Here is a 16,452-nt window from a genome sequence, read left to right as displayed (position 1 = left end):
TTATATATATATACATACATTTATATATAAATATATATATATATATATATATATATATATATATATATATATATATATATATATATATTATATATATATATATATATATATATATATATATATATATAGATATATTTATATTTATATATATATATATATTTATATGTTCATAATATATATATATATATATATATATATATGTATATATATATATATATATATATATATATACATTATATATATATACATATACATTTATATATAAATATATATATATATATATATATATATATATATATATATATATATATATATATATATATACATACATATATATATATATATATATTTATTTTTATATTTATATATATATATATATATATATATATATATATATATATATATATATATATATATATATATGCATATATACATATATATATATATATATATATATATATATATATATATATATATATATATATATATATATATATGTATATATATATTGGTAATAATGTATGTAAATTTACATATTTATGCTTACAGATAAACAAGTATATATATATGATAACTTCAAGATCAATGTATACGACAGCTTATATATTATAACAACAAGCATTTCGACGTTGATTTAACATTAAAAACGTGTTGATTTGAGGACGTTGATTTAGGCCTTGAATTGGAAACAAAAAAATGACATTGCAATACCAAGATTTATCATTTATAAATTAACGTTTAACTGATGTTGATTTACAAACGTTCACGTTGCATATGAACATACTCTAAGACCTTGCAACACATTCCCTAAAGTTTCTATTTTTGATTATCATTAGAAAACAGAGGCATTGGGCATAGTCAAATTTCTATTTTGTTGATACTGGTGTCGAATGAGGAATAATTGCAAAAAATTAGAGTAATTGGCGCTAAATCAACCCCACCCCGAACACTAACTGCCCTCTTCCTAGAACTACATCTCCTTTAATTGTAAAAGTTTTAATTCTGTGCTTTTATAAACTAGGTCAAAATTCATCGAAAGATTTCAAATTTCATCACAAAATATCTTTTTGTTTTAAATTTTTAACCATGCAAAGCTCAAAATTACCCCCTCAAATAACTTTAAATGATCTCAACTTTTAAACAAAAAGAATTTTTTTTAATGTAATTTGAAATCTATGGATGAATTTTGATCTATTTTAATATAAAACAAGCAAAAAATTTAAAAGTGTTTCTAGGAACCATGCCCAGGTTAGGACTTTTAGGGGTCGAGAAGGGTCTATTACAATTATTTATGACGGTAAAAAAAAAAAACTTCTGGTCTTTATGGTTAAATTATGATTGATATTTTATATTTCAAAGTTATACTATACGTTTGTTTATAGAAGGTTTAATATTTTACTTTTTACAAATTACATTTCTACAAATATAAAGGTACTTTAAAAGTGCTTGTAGTTGTAAGCAACAACTGCGTTTTTTAGCGCCTCTATATAGTTTGGGCTGTGCTCTGCAACATTTTTCATTCGTCAAAACTGATTGAAATCCTTACAAATGGATTTGAGACCTTGTATGGTTAAGTAACCTTAGCGTATAGAAGGGTAAAAGTACAAAAGAAATGCAAGTTTATTTAATAAGTATTCGTCGTAAATTATGTAAGTTTTACGATTCAACTGTAGAAACAGAGTATTTAATTATTAAGATTAAAAGCTATTTTTTATCAAATTTAAAAGTTATTTATCATACCAAAGACTCCGCCTTTCATGTCAACAAATTCGATAGTATGCTGCTCAACTAAGTGAACCTTCAAAGGAATTGTATTCCTTAGATTTTTATAGCTCGTTGAGAACTCCACAAAATCTTTAACATATGTGGAGCTTAATGATTTTCCAAGTCAACCATGAACTATTTTTTTTTTAAATCTATAAGTATCTTAATATATTTGGCAGCAGAAACTCCAAGACTAGACTCTTGAAAAAACAGTTCAAAGCTGTTTTTTCAATAGTCTAGTCTTGGAGTTTCCAATTTTTTTTAATCGAAATTTTGTCTACAACAACTAGCAGTATTTGTAGACCAGGAATATTTCCAAGTTCTAGTATATTTTTGTTTTTTTCGCCTGTTAATAAAGGGGGATTAACAGCATTTGTGTACTTTTTTGCTTTTTTTAAATTTGCACTATCAGCCATCCATTGGTCGACAATCTAAGCTTTTTGAAAGTCATGAGATGACGTCATGCAATACGGACAATAATGCTTTGATTTGCAGTTTGTTTTCCAATCATTTGAATCAAGACGTTTTGATTCTTAGATACTGTGTAATCTAAGGATGAAATGTTTAACTTATCGAAAATTAACTGCATATTATGTTATTTTTCGTTCAATGAAGGAAAAATGGCCAATAAAATAGTTTTGTGGACGCTTGAATCTTTAAAATCTTTGCACGCGTATTGGTCACACTTGCTCAGTTTCTCTGGAATTTTATTACTTTTTAACTCCGGTTTTATGGTTATTGACAGTGTAACTTTAAGGAATTCCTGCCATCTATCTACACCTAATCATCATCAACATCATTTGTATATAGACTTCTGTAATGTAGTACCATTGCTACAAGCTCTTCAATGTCATTGCAATACACAATAGGAGTATCTTTTTCTACCAACTTTACATTCATAAAAAATCAAAATGAATGATACAAATTGCAATCTAACTATAAAAATATTTTTTTTTTGGTAATAGTTTACTTACCTCTTCGCTTTCAGTTACTTCTAATAGCAATGGGAGTTTATCACAGCTGAATAATTTTCCAATTATTGTGTTGTCCTAAATCAGTTTAATATTGAAACCAGAATCCACACTTTTCCGTCCTGCCTCACTTCTCCGAAATCGTGGGACTTCAGTCATGTTGCAATTATTTAGAAATCCTAATAAAGTTATTACAAAACTTGGCTTTAAATTCATAAAAAGTATATTTTTAAAAGAATTTTTAAGCAACAAAACTTACCTGGAATGTAGTTTTAATTGAAGTTTGTTCAATTTATCTATAGAAAAGAAAGGTTTCTTAACCTCAGTCTTTTCGATAAAAACAGTGAGTTGCTTCTGATCAAAAGTTTTCAAAGCTAAGGTGTTCCCTGAGTCATTTGTGCTGAAATCTTTGATAGAGCTGGACAGAACTTTTCCTTGCGTTGTTGGGTATGTTGATTTTACAATGGTAGTTAAATTCTTTTGTCTTTCTAATTTCGTGAAGGGATGTGGAATTCCTTGTCCCACTTGAGTATAGCAATCTTGAAAAGTTAGTCTTTCTGCAGGTTTATTTGAAACACCTTCAGCGCCTTGATAAACAAATTTTCCCGACGCATATTTAACCATAGGGGCCAATATTTTTTCCATTTTTGATTTGCGCCCGTTTTCACAAATAAAACATTAACATTTTCTCCCTCTAATAACTCTGGTATTCAGGTCTAAATTTTATAGCATATGTATAGCAACTATAATAAATAAAATAGCAAAACTAAATTTCAACTGAAGTAAATTAAAAATCAGCTGAATTACCTTTCCAGAATATAGTTTTGATAAGGTTTGAGTAGTCGTTTTTCTTTTTTTCTAGATTTAATTAAGTTGTTTCAGCATTATATATTGGTCTTAAATCCTTGCCTTTCCGGAAGCAGCAAATGCAAAATTTTTTCACAAAGTCACAATGTTCTTTTACATGTTTTAAATGAATTTTAAACGAATGCTTCAAATAAAAACTTCTGATATGGATTGATAATATTGGCATGATATATCGGTCATACTAATCAAATGTCAATATAATGGCTATAAACATGCTTTCAGTTTGAATACCAACGCGTGCAAGGAGTTATTATGCAAATGTGAACAATTAGTAACTGCTACCTTTTACTTATTGTTAATAATTAAAGGTTGCTTTGCTTTGTTTTAATTTCAATAAAAATGTTAATAGAAAGTAATAAAAATTACTTATCCGTCTGTAAATTTCAATGTTAAACAAATATTTTTAAGAACTTTAAAAAAAGAAATTGATAAATCTATCACAAACATTTCTGAAAATCTAAATACAGCGGCATAGGCATGATTTTGTGGTGTTCGAAACGATCCCTCGAATCCCCGCAATGATACGGTTAAACACTTTTTAATTGTTTGCTTGTTATAAATTAAAATAGATCAAAATTCATCCACAGATTTCAAATGACATAAAAAAAAAATTTTTTTGTTTAAAAGTTGAGACCATTTAAAGTTATTTCAGGGGGTAATTTTAAGCTTTGCATGGTTATAAATCTTAAACGAAAAGATATTTTGCGATGAAATTTGAAACCTTTCGATGAATTTTGATCTAGTTTATGATACAACAAAAAAAAACTTTATTAAAGAAGACGTAGTTCTAGGAAGGGGGAAGTTAGAGGTCGGGGCGGGGTTGATTTAGCTCCATTATTCTAATTTTTTGCAAGTCATCCTCAATTCGACACCAGTATCAACAAAATAGAAATTTGAATATGACCCATGCCTCTTAGTTACCTATCTTGAACAACAAAATTCCTGGGCACTCCCCTAAAATATGCAATTTCTCCCCAGACCCCCACTAAAAAAAGTTGTCGTTTACATTTTTTGAATGAGGAAATGTTTTCTAACGATAATCAAAATAAAATTTCTGGGGATGTGTTGCAAGGTCTTAGAGTATGTTCCTTTGTACCGAGGGTATTAAAAACCTATCATTGCATTATTAATTTGTAAATAAAGTATTATGTGAAATTTTTGTTATATAGGTAATGTTAAATATACAAAGTATACAAAAACATAAAAAAAAGTTTAACAACTTTAAAAAATCAAATAAAGTTTTAGTAACTTTTATTTATTATTACAATTTTAAAAATTTGTTAAAAACTTTGACTGTAGAGCATAGAAAAAAACTGTAATGAATATTAGTATGAATAATAAAACCAGATTAAAAATGATATTTTTTTTTCGATAACACTTTTGAAACATTTTAAAATGCACGTTTTTTTTTGCTTTGTAAAATGATGTTGTTAGTATGCTGATGCAAAATGATGTTGTTATCATGAAGTAAAATGATGTCGTTAGCATGCTTTTTTTGTTTTGTAAAATGATGTACATTAATATGCTGACGTTGCTACGATGTCAAAAGTAAAAACGTAAAAATGGCAACGTTGTTCAAAAGTCGTTTTAACGTTAATCAGTCAAATATTCGTTTAATGTTAAACAACCAACGTTGTTCCAACGTTGTTTCCATTTTACCATTTAAGACGTTAGATAATAACGTTAATCCGACGTTGTTCTAATGTTTGATAGACAAACGTTAAAATAACACCGTTATGCCAACGTTAGAACGGCAGGACGTCTTTTTCTTACTTGGTTGCTAATGAAAGTTATCAAGTTATTTCAATGATTAACTCACTACTTAAATATGAAAATTATATTCTAGATAGCGCAGTTACGTTAGCCCAATATTGTATTAACCTCGGGATACTGATCGGTCGATCATCGCAAACAGACGTCGGCAAAAAGTTAACTTGAAAATTGGGGCGACCTCGAACAAAACCATTTTTTTGACGTTGTTAAGACGTATTTCCAAACATCGGATTAACGTCGCTTTAACGTTGGTACGACGTTTTAAATATTGCTTGCCTAATGTCATCTTAATGTTGTTTTAACATCGTTAAGTTAGTAAAAACACTTATCTACCTTTTTTATTCTACGACTTGATTCTCCTTCAATTGGTTCAACAGGAAGGCATACTGATGAACCTATTAAAAGAGAACAAGTTATAGAAGAAAAAAGATAGATAAGTGTATTTACTAATATGTATATACATATACATATATATATATATATATATATATATATATATATATATATATATATATATATATATATATATATATATATATATATATATAACTCTAATTTATAAAAACATAATTTGAGAAAAGTCCAGAACGCGACGTGGTTATTTACAAAATTAAATTTATTGTCTAACTTTAATCCCAAGTCTGGTCGCCCCGCATCCACACTTTATTTTATCATATATGTACAGTATAACAAATATTTTAAATCAGTATTTAATATTTTCCTTATTTAAAATTTACAATTAAAGAAACTCGTCAAGTCATTTATAAAATATTTAAAATATCAGTGTAGATACCAGTGGCGACTATTGACAACCACTTGCAGCATCTTAATCATCAGGGTTGTTCTCCCACTCACCCTGGGTTGATGAAAACCTTATACTTTTATCCCTTCTTTCTGGAGCATCCCGTCCATCTTTCACAATCTGAAGCATATATTAGGCACAAATTTATGATATGCCTCATCTCACCTTCGGTTGTTCACTTAGACAAATGAACAGCAAAAAATAGAAACAAGGACAGTTCAGATCAAAAAAATTGTTTGATTTACTAAAATAAATCACAGATTAATCTAAATAAAAAAAATCTGATTTTCACCTTTTAAACAAAAACCAATATTAGGGTCTTTGATGCCCGTCTTTCTGCCACGTCCAGAATTCACTTTCACTGGACAAAATTAATAACTAATTTAATATTAGGGCTATATTGACTAAAATTAAGATGAGTAATAAGATGATGTTTGCGCTTCTTATGAAGGTGTTATTTTTTTAATTCGTTGCTATGGATAACAAATTTCGGATTGCAAAAATCTAGCTTTGGTATTTTCAGATATTTTTACGTTATGTTCACCAAATTTTACATAGCTAACAAAAATGAGGTCGCGCTTTAAAAACAGTAATATCTTTTTTGTTTAGTTATATGGATACCTAATTTTGCTTAGCAACAACTAATTTTATTAGTTGCATATGTTTTATTTGTGCTATATTTACACTATTTTGCACGTGTTTTATTATGAGATTTTCGCTTTGATCCTTGCTAGTGGAAAGCAAAACTTATTTAAATTTAACATAATTAACTAGTTTTATTAAACGTGCTGTTACACGTTGCTAGATAAACTTGTTTTCCTCTAAAAAAAATTATATTCTATCTTAATTAATTAGTTTTTATAATTAGCAGATCTTACGAGCGTCTAGAGAACTTTATAAATTTGTATGGGTATATTGTTCCCATGCATTCACAATCATCAACTATCTTTAACAATGCATGCTGCAAGTAGTACAAGCTTAGCAAACAATAATTCATAAGAATTTGAAGCTGACAAAGTTGCAATTTTTCTTTTTTTTGTTTTTAATGATGATTCTTTAAATGATAATGTAGGTCTGCCGAGTTGTTTATTTTTGCTTTCCTTTATTAATGTGATATTAAAATCATTTTCAAGCTAAGCTGAGTTCTTTCCCAATAAACTTTGCACCAGTTAGTTTACTTTGAATCCATCTTTTGCCATAATCAAAATAAATAAACGAAATTTACTCTCAAACCTTTTGCCTTGAAACTCCAAATCTTGTTCTTTAATAAAATTGTATACAAGAATACTGTCTTTTTTTTTATGTATTGACAGACTGTTGAGTCGAGTATATTAGTGAATCTTGTTTCTTGTTACACTCGTTAAGCCTTAATAAAAACAGCATTTCAACATCTAAAATAAGTAGCCACAACCAAACCAACCAAAATAAATTATTAAATCCATTTAATTTGACAGGAACTAAATAAAAAGAAAACCAAGGTGGCGCCTAGTGGCGCCACTTTGGTTTTCTTTTAAAAAAATATAAATATATGAATAAAAAAAATCTTTTGTGAATTAAAATCAAAAGTTAGACAATAAAATATAACATATTTGGCATATTTAAAATTGCTATAAGTATGTTTATTACTTACAAATTTTAGTCTAACAACTTTTAAAATCCAGATTTTAGAGCTATAATATAATATTTTGAAAAGCGTAATATTTTATGTAAATGTTTTATATTTCCATTGCTTTTTTAAACATTTTTCTCTTTACAATTATTTTTTTCTAATTTAGATTGCGTCTACTTTAACCACATCATTAGTATATTCATTAAAACTTAAAGTGTATATAAATGGTTTTAATTGTTTTATATTATCTATATAATGGTTTGAAACCATTAAGTCATCAAAATTCTGACATTGGTTTTTATACTTTTTTCCAGTCACTAGTCCACTGTGCAGCCCAGTTTAGTTTTTAAAACGTTTGTTGGTAAAAAATTTTGATAAAATTCGACATGTCATATTAAACACATCCGTGCCTGAAGTTTCTAAGTAGTTACCCTTCAAAATCAAGAGCAATCCAATTTTAATGTTGTTAGTAAATGTGCTTCTAAGTTATATATGAGCATATATATATATATATATATATATATATATATATATATATATATATATATATATATATATATATATACACATATACATATACATTTACTAAAGACAAAGAGCGAAATACAACTAACTTAAAAATAATTACTGCTGCCTCTATCTGAAAATGTGTGGAGGAAAAAGTAAGGTTTTTACTTCTTTACATTTTTTCGGAGTTAAGTCTAAAGACTCGTCATGATAAAAAGAAAATAAGGTTCTGAATCGATGTTTATGCATTAGCACAAACAATAAATTATTAACCATAGTTACACAAATTATTAACCAATACTTATGATTTAATAGTCCTGAACAAGAAAACGACCAAATATTTGTTCCAATTGATAACTGAACTCACTCCAACAACACTTTTCATCAATTGACAGCTAAATAAGAAATAACTCAACATTTTGACAGATAAGGCGACATTGGCAAAATTTTTAAATATTAAATATTTACACATAAACATAATAAAAATGCTCTAAACAACATTCATACATCCACATCTTGGGGTTCTGGCATAACCTACATACCTTCAGCAAGATATAGGCAAAATTGAGATAATACTACCAAAAACAACGAAACTAGCGTCTAAAATTAAAAAGTTGTTTATGGAGCTAGGTTTAACATTATAAAAATTAACAACACAAGGAATGCAGGCTCGGTGGAGATCTTATTCAGCATGGCCGCGATAAAAAAAAATTGGGTTACAAACCATTATCAATATAGAGAAGAATTATTGTTAATATATCAGAAGAAGGTCCATATTTGCAACAACATAAATTCACACTAAAAAAACGTTTTTGCAGAAATACCTTCACATATCAATTTTTCTAAAATTGAGTAGAAAAGGCATGGAACAACTTCTCATCTGAAATAATAAACGCTGATTCAATTATTAATTTCATAAAAACTAGACATATCTATATTTTACAAAAATTATTTGTTAAAAAAACAACAAAAAATTTACTGTTATTGAACTTCAAAACTGCATAAACTGTTTGTAACAGGTATACCTAATTGTCGTTAATAATAACACAGGTCAACAACAAAAAAAAATTTTTCTGGTGCCGAGCAAACAATTTGTTTTTTGTATAGCATTTCTCATTTTGATTTCAAATATCTAACTCTTTTTTTACCATCAGGTCAAGTTGTTAAGGTTCAAATCTTAAGTATTTAGGGTAAAGTCCCTAATATTGTCGAAAAAAAAGTTATTCAAAAGTATGTCAACCTGGGTCTCAAAAGAAGCGTATTTTCATAGAGATTTTAGAAAACATAAATATTTTTCCTTAAAATTTATTGACAAAAAAATTATGTAAAAAAATGCTAAAGACTCTTAAAAAAAAGTCAAAAGAATGTTATTCATTGAAAATACACAAAATACTTATTTTTATTACAAATGAATAACATTTTTAAAGTCTCTAAAATACGCTTCTTTTGAGACCCATATAAGTAATTAAAACAAACAAGCAAAAATATTTATAAACACTTTATTTTCTTGCAAAATTCATTTAAAATTAAAAATTACAAAGTAAGAAAACTATTGCTAATAATTTGGCAACCCACTGTGTGTGTATAATTATATATATATATATATATATATATATATATATATATATATATATATATATATATATATATATATATATATATATATATATATATATATATATATATATATATGATCTCGTTTACTCTGTCTTTCAGGTGACCTCGTTTACTCTGTCTTTCAGATTGTGGCATGTCCCTTCAATTGGGTTCATATCAGGACTACTTGCCAGTCAAGGCAAAACTTCCATACCGATGTCAACAAAGTAATCCTTGATAATGTTTGCTGTATAACAGGGTGCCTTGTCTTGCATGTAAATGCAGTTTCCATCAAGAAACCAGTCCTCTAGTTGAGGACTCAGACAAGTTTTCATCACTTTCTTATACTATTTTGCATTCATTATGCCATCTACAATGTATAGACGTCCAGTTCCTTTGAAAGATATTATGCTCCAAACCATGACTTTATTCGGATGTTTGACCTTCTGCGCGAGACACTGTGGAAGAAACTCTTCTCCTGGTCTTCTTCTTACATAGCGACAATCGTTGTCCAATATTTCCAGTGTTGATTTATCCGAAAAGCATACCTTAAACACACACACACATATGCAGTGAATTACACAGAAAACTATTATAGGTTTACAACTGTTACAATTATTCTCAATCTAGAAATTTAAATTTCTAGTTAGTTAAATTTAATTTAATTTTTTTGTCGCTAATCAAATTTAAAAATTATTTTGCTGGACAGTATGGAAGTACATTTAGACAACTCACCATTTTCCAGTCCTCCGCTGTCCACGTGGCAAATTGTTTGGCCCATAATAATCTTTTATTCATCATTGCTGCGGTCAATTTCGGTTTCTTTCTTGGTCGGTATGCCCTCAAACCAGCTTCAATTAATTTTCTTTGCGCTGTGTTGCTACTTAATTGAACACCTAAAGTGTTCATTTCAACCATCAATCTGCTTGATGTCATCTTGCGGTTAGATTTAGAGAGTCTCGTCGTAGCTCAATCATCTTATTATGATGATATCCGCTTTTTTCCGGATTTTCCATTACAATTTGGAGAATCAGATGAGCAAGGCTGCATGTTCTTTTTTATGCTTGACACGATGCTCTGAGTCAGCCCACATTTTAAAGCTATCTGACATTGAGGAAGCTCTGTATTCTCCAGAGAACTTTAATTTGACCCCTTTTACGGGGCGATTAATCTTTTTTTTTTCCCATTGCTACTAAAGTAAATAAAACAATTAAACACTGAAGGCTATTTTGATTTTGTACATGAAGTTGATGATCTGGTTTCAGGACCTCAAATCAAGTCATATTCGGTAGCCTAACTTCTTGCAAAATAATCTTTGCTTAATTGCAAATAATTAAAAAAATTTAATATTGATAACTAAGAACATTACTAACGTATTTTTTAAATTTTCAAAGTACAAATCTAATATGCAGGTACTAAAACCTCACAGTAATGCCCCAGGTATGATATTAATCATAATACTCATTTACTAAAATGCATTTTAATGACAAAAAGTACAAGTAAAGTTTAATTTAAAAATTTTTCTCAATTATTGTAATAATTTGAACAGTACTGCATATAAATATATATATATATATATATATATATATATATATATATATATATATATATATATATATATATATATATATATATATATATATATATATATATATATATATATATATATATATATATATATATATATATATATATATATATATATATATATATATATATATATATATGCGTATATATATGTATATATATATCTGTATAAATATATATATATATATATATATATATATATATATATATATATATATATATATGTATATATGTATGCGTATATATATGTATATGTATATGTATATATATATATATATATATATATATATATATATATATATATATATATATATATATATATATATATATATATATATATATATATATATATATATATATATATTGTCACAGAGAATTGCATACCAACACAATGGAGAAACATGAGCAGAATTCTATTTATTCAAATATGGTATAATATTTCTAGAAGTGTAAATACTTCTGAAATATAAATAGTATTCTCACTAGTAATAAATTATCGAAAAATAGTTTAATAAACCAAATATTATAAGTAAATATTTTATAAGAATATAAATATAAAAAAATATTTTTGATGGGCAAAAACTTTTTTTTTTTTTTTTTGCAACGAATATAAAATAAAGCGATATTATAAAATGCCGCCTTTTTAGTTTTATATGGAGATTTGAAGTCTGCAAAACGTTATTACCCGACGTTGTTTTGATGTTGACTTTTTGACCAATATCCAACCTAAAATAAAAATGGGTAAATTTATCCAATGTTTTTGACTTTATAACAACGTTGGGCCAACGTATTGGTGTTATCTGGGATATTATTTTTATTTCTTAATTTTCTTATTTCTATAGATATTAGTATATAGTATTTCTATAGTATATAGTATATGGTATTTCTATAGTTATTATAGAATATTATTCTTATTTCTATAGTTGCAAGAGGAAATCTTGATAAACAATTTATTAAAAATCTAAATAATGATTGTTGTTTGTAAATCAATCATTTTGAAAGGTCAATGTTTTATATAACAATAATTAGGCCAAGATGCTTCTGCGTAATGCCATCCTTACAGTATTTAAGTTCTAAATATAATCTAATGGCATCACATGGCATCACGCTGTATAAGATAAACGATTGTAATTCTTTCTGTCTTGCACAAAAATTGATGATAGACATTTTGATCTTGGAGCATTTGTTATACTGAATCTTTACTGAGCGAACAGTTTGTTGGTAAAATTGATACTCTTTTTAATCTAATAATTTAAAAAAATAATTCATGCTAATAAACATGCTCAGCAATGTAATAGCAATAAAAAATAACATGTTACTGATACATATATATGTATACATGTATATATATATATATATATATATATATATATATATATATATATATATATATATATATATATATATATATATATATATATTTAAAAATTTAATTATTTTTAAGTACAGAATGAAGTTTTAATTTAAAAATATTATATAATATATATTAATAATATATCACATGTATATATTTACATATATATAAATATATATATATATATATATATATATATATATATATATATATATATATATATATATATATATATATATATATATATATATATATATATATATATATATATATATATATATATATATATATATATATATGTATATATATATATATATATATATATATATATATATATATATATATATACACACACACAATAAATGTATTTATATATGTGTGTGTGTGTGTGTGTGTGTGTGTAAGTGTTCTGTATAGTTGCTATAACATTGGTAGTTATAATGAAGAATTATTTGTGTGGTTTAGAACTTTGAAAATTTGAAAACAGAAGTTTATAATACTTAAGAGAAAAGTTAATAAACTATGTTTAGAAAACCCTAGTTAAGATTTTCCATTACTATTTTAATTACTGCAATTAATTTTTATATATTAAAGTGTAACCAATTTAATTTCAATTATTAAACACGCATATTGGCGTATTTCATATACTTTAGTATTTAAAGTGCATAAATAGACGTGATATTATTTCATTTTTATCGTTAGGCCTTCTAGTAAACATTCGCATAGTAAATATTTGCAAACAAACGCATGGTAAACATTCAAAGATTTAGTAACTTTATGGTTCGTTTGAAAACTTTAAGCCTGTATAGTTTGTCAATGAAACATTTTTTGACTTATTTTGTTTATCGGGCGGACATCGGCCCGATGAAGTGAATGGATGCTTATCTAATAATGGCATAAAAGATATCGGCAAGCTATTAAGCCGACGTTCATGTGTTATCTGGGTACTATACTTAAATTGTCTCAGGAGTTACTCTTGAGAAAGTTTTGCTTTGTTTTCACATCTCACTTAGAGCAAGATTATTTTGAAAGTTTAATCGTAACTACTTTGAGCAAAGAAGGTTTAAATGAAAGGCAGACTTGAAAATTTTTGATTAGCTTACCTTAAGGCTTAATTGTTGTTCTCAATAGAAACTATCATGTCTAAAATCAATTGTCTTATAGTGTGAGTGTTTAAGTAACGCATTTATATACAGATTTAGCGCTGTACTGCATATAAATGCCTTACTTAAACACTCACACTAAGAAGTCAACCAAACAAAATTGTTTATTTTTTGCTGACAACAAAAAAAAAAATCATTTCCACAATCTTAATGCTGCACTTTTTATGAAAAAAACTTTTGTACAAAGCATGGAGATTTTGCTAGATTGCTAAAAAAACATACAGCCAAAATTGCCTATTGAAATTCTTCTTTATATCATTGGTTTTTCTTATTCTATTTGACATTAATTATGGTATTTTTTTTAAAAGTGGCTTCTTACTAAAAACCTAGATTTTAGATTATCTTCTAAAATCAAGAAACTCCGTACTTTTGACTTTTTACTTAAAGATTGTTTTTAACACACTTTTTAGATAAAATAATAATAAAAATGTAAAAATGTATACATGTATATATAAATATATATGAAAATATATATATATATATATATATATATATATATATATATATATATATATATATATATATATATATATATATATATATATATATATATATATATATATATATATATATATATATACACAGGTTTTAACCATTCTATGAATAACCATTCAGGTCAACCATGTCCAATTGACACTTTCTGTTTAGTTATTACTTTCTATGTATTTTTTTATTAACCTATTCTTTCGTCACTTCCTATTTGTTTTTTAGTATGACTTGTTATTCGTATAATAGTTTTTGTTGTATTTTTGCAATTTAATTAATAGTTTTTACACAGATAATTACATTTTGTATTGGTTTTAAAAAATCACCTATATAGGTATTTAAACAAATTTAAAAATTAAACTTCAACTAAAGATGACTATTGATAGTCGAAACATGTATTGTTTAGAATTAATAAAATGGTTTTATTAATTAAAATGTTTGTCTTGTTTATTAAAATACATATATATATATATATATATATATATGAATATATATATATATAAATATATATATATATATATATATATATATATATATATATATATATATATATATATATATATATATATATATATATATATATATATATATATATATATATATATATATATATATATATATATATATATATATGTATGTACTTTTCTCATCATAGAGGTTTATTTTTATTGTTTATAATAATATAATCATTTTTTTAGAGAAACTTTTGTGGATCATGAAGTATATTTTCGATAATTTTTTAAAAAGTATAGACTTTGTAAGTCACTTTTAACTACTCATATTGTTTTCAATAAAATAATCATTCGTTGAACAAAATAGAAGATACTAGAAGACAGTTTTAAAAACCATTTAGAATTTTCTTTAAAACTTTCGATTCTTCAAAGTATTCTCCCTTTGCTTCTAGAAGAGCACTACATACTCCTTGCATTCATAAAATCAATTTCTGCAATGATTCAGTTGATATTTGATTCCAGCTTGTTTGTATGAGTAGTCAAAGGTGTTTTTGATTTGTTGGTTGCACTTTTCTAACATTTCTATCTAACTGATCACAAAAAACATAATCGGATTTATATATGGTGAATCAAGAGGCCATTGCATATACTTTAGTTCATTTTTTTTCTTTGAATACAGTATAAATACGGCAGACTTTAGACGTGTGTTTAGTATCGTTATCCTATGGAAAAACAAATCCGCGACCCGCAATTATTTACCCCAACGGAAATGCATATTTTTTGAGAATGTTGTGGTATTTTGTTTATCCATGATGCCCTCAATTCGCAAAAACTTACCAACTTTTTTGCCAGCAAAGCATACCCAGACTTTAATTGACCCGCCACCATTCTTGACTGTAGGGATAATATATCGATTTATCATGCGTTCTCTCATTAAATGACAAACATTTTGTCGACGATTTCCTTTAAAAATTTCAAACTTTGATTCATCAGTTTACAAGACTTGTGACCATTGTTGGATTGTTTATTATTATTATTTACTTAACCCAATATTAATTTTTTTTAGATTATTTAGTTTGCGCAGAAATGGTTTTTTAACAGAAACGCATCCTTTTAAACCATAGTTGCAATGACATCGTTTTACGGTTGAAACAGATACGGTGTTTCCCGCAGAATTAAGTTCTTGGCTAACTTGCGGAGAAGTTGAAGATTGAAATCTTTACTTTAAAGAATAAATTTGTCTTCGTGGCTCAGCGTTTCCTTAGGCGTCTCTGAACGATTACCTCTTTGATTATAACCAGTTTCTTGCTTTTTTTGCAACGAAATTGAACAAAAATTAAAGTCCATACATAACAGATACGTTACACATACGTAATACAAATACAAATACCTCAAATAAAAAAAAAATTATGAATTTAAAATAATCATAAATGAAGAAGAATCATAAAGATCTGGAAAATTAGCTTTTCTTAAAAAAAAGAACAATAGAAAAAAAATAAAAAATAAAACTTAGTTATAGAA

The sequence above is a fragment of the Hydra vulgaris genome, chromosome 11 (assembly GCF_038396675.1).
Source record: "Hydra vulgaris chromosome 11, alternate assembly HydraT2T_AEP".
NCBI classification, from domain to species: Eukaryota; Metazoa; Cnidaria; class Hydrozoa; order Anthoathecata; family Hydridae; genus Hydra; species Hydra vulgaris.
This window is presented reverse-complemented; position numbering follows the sequence as displayed.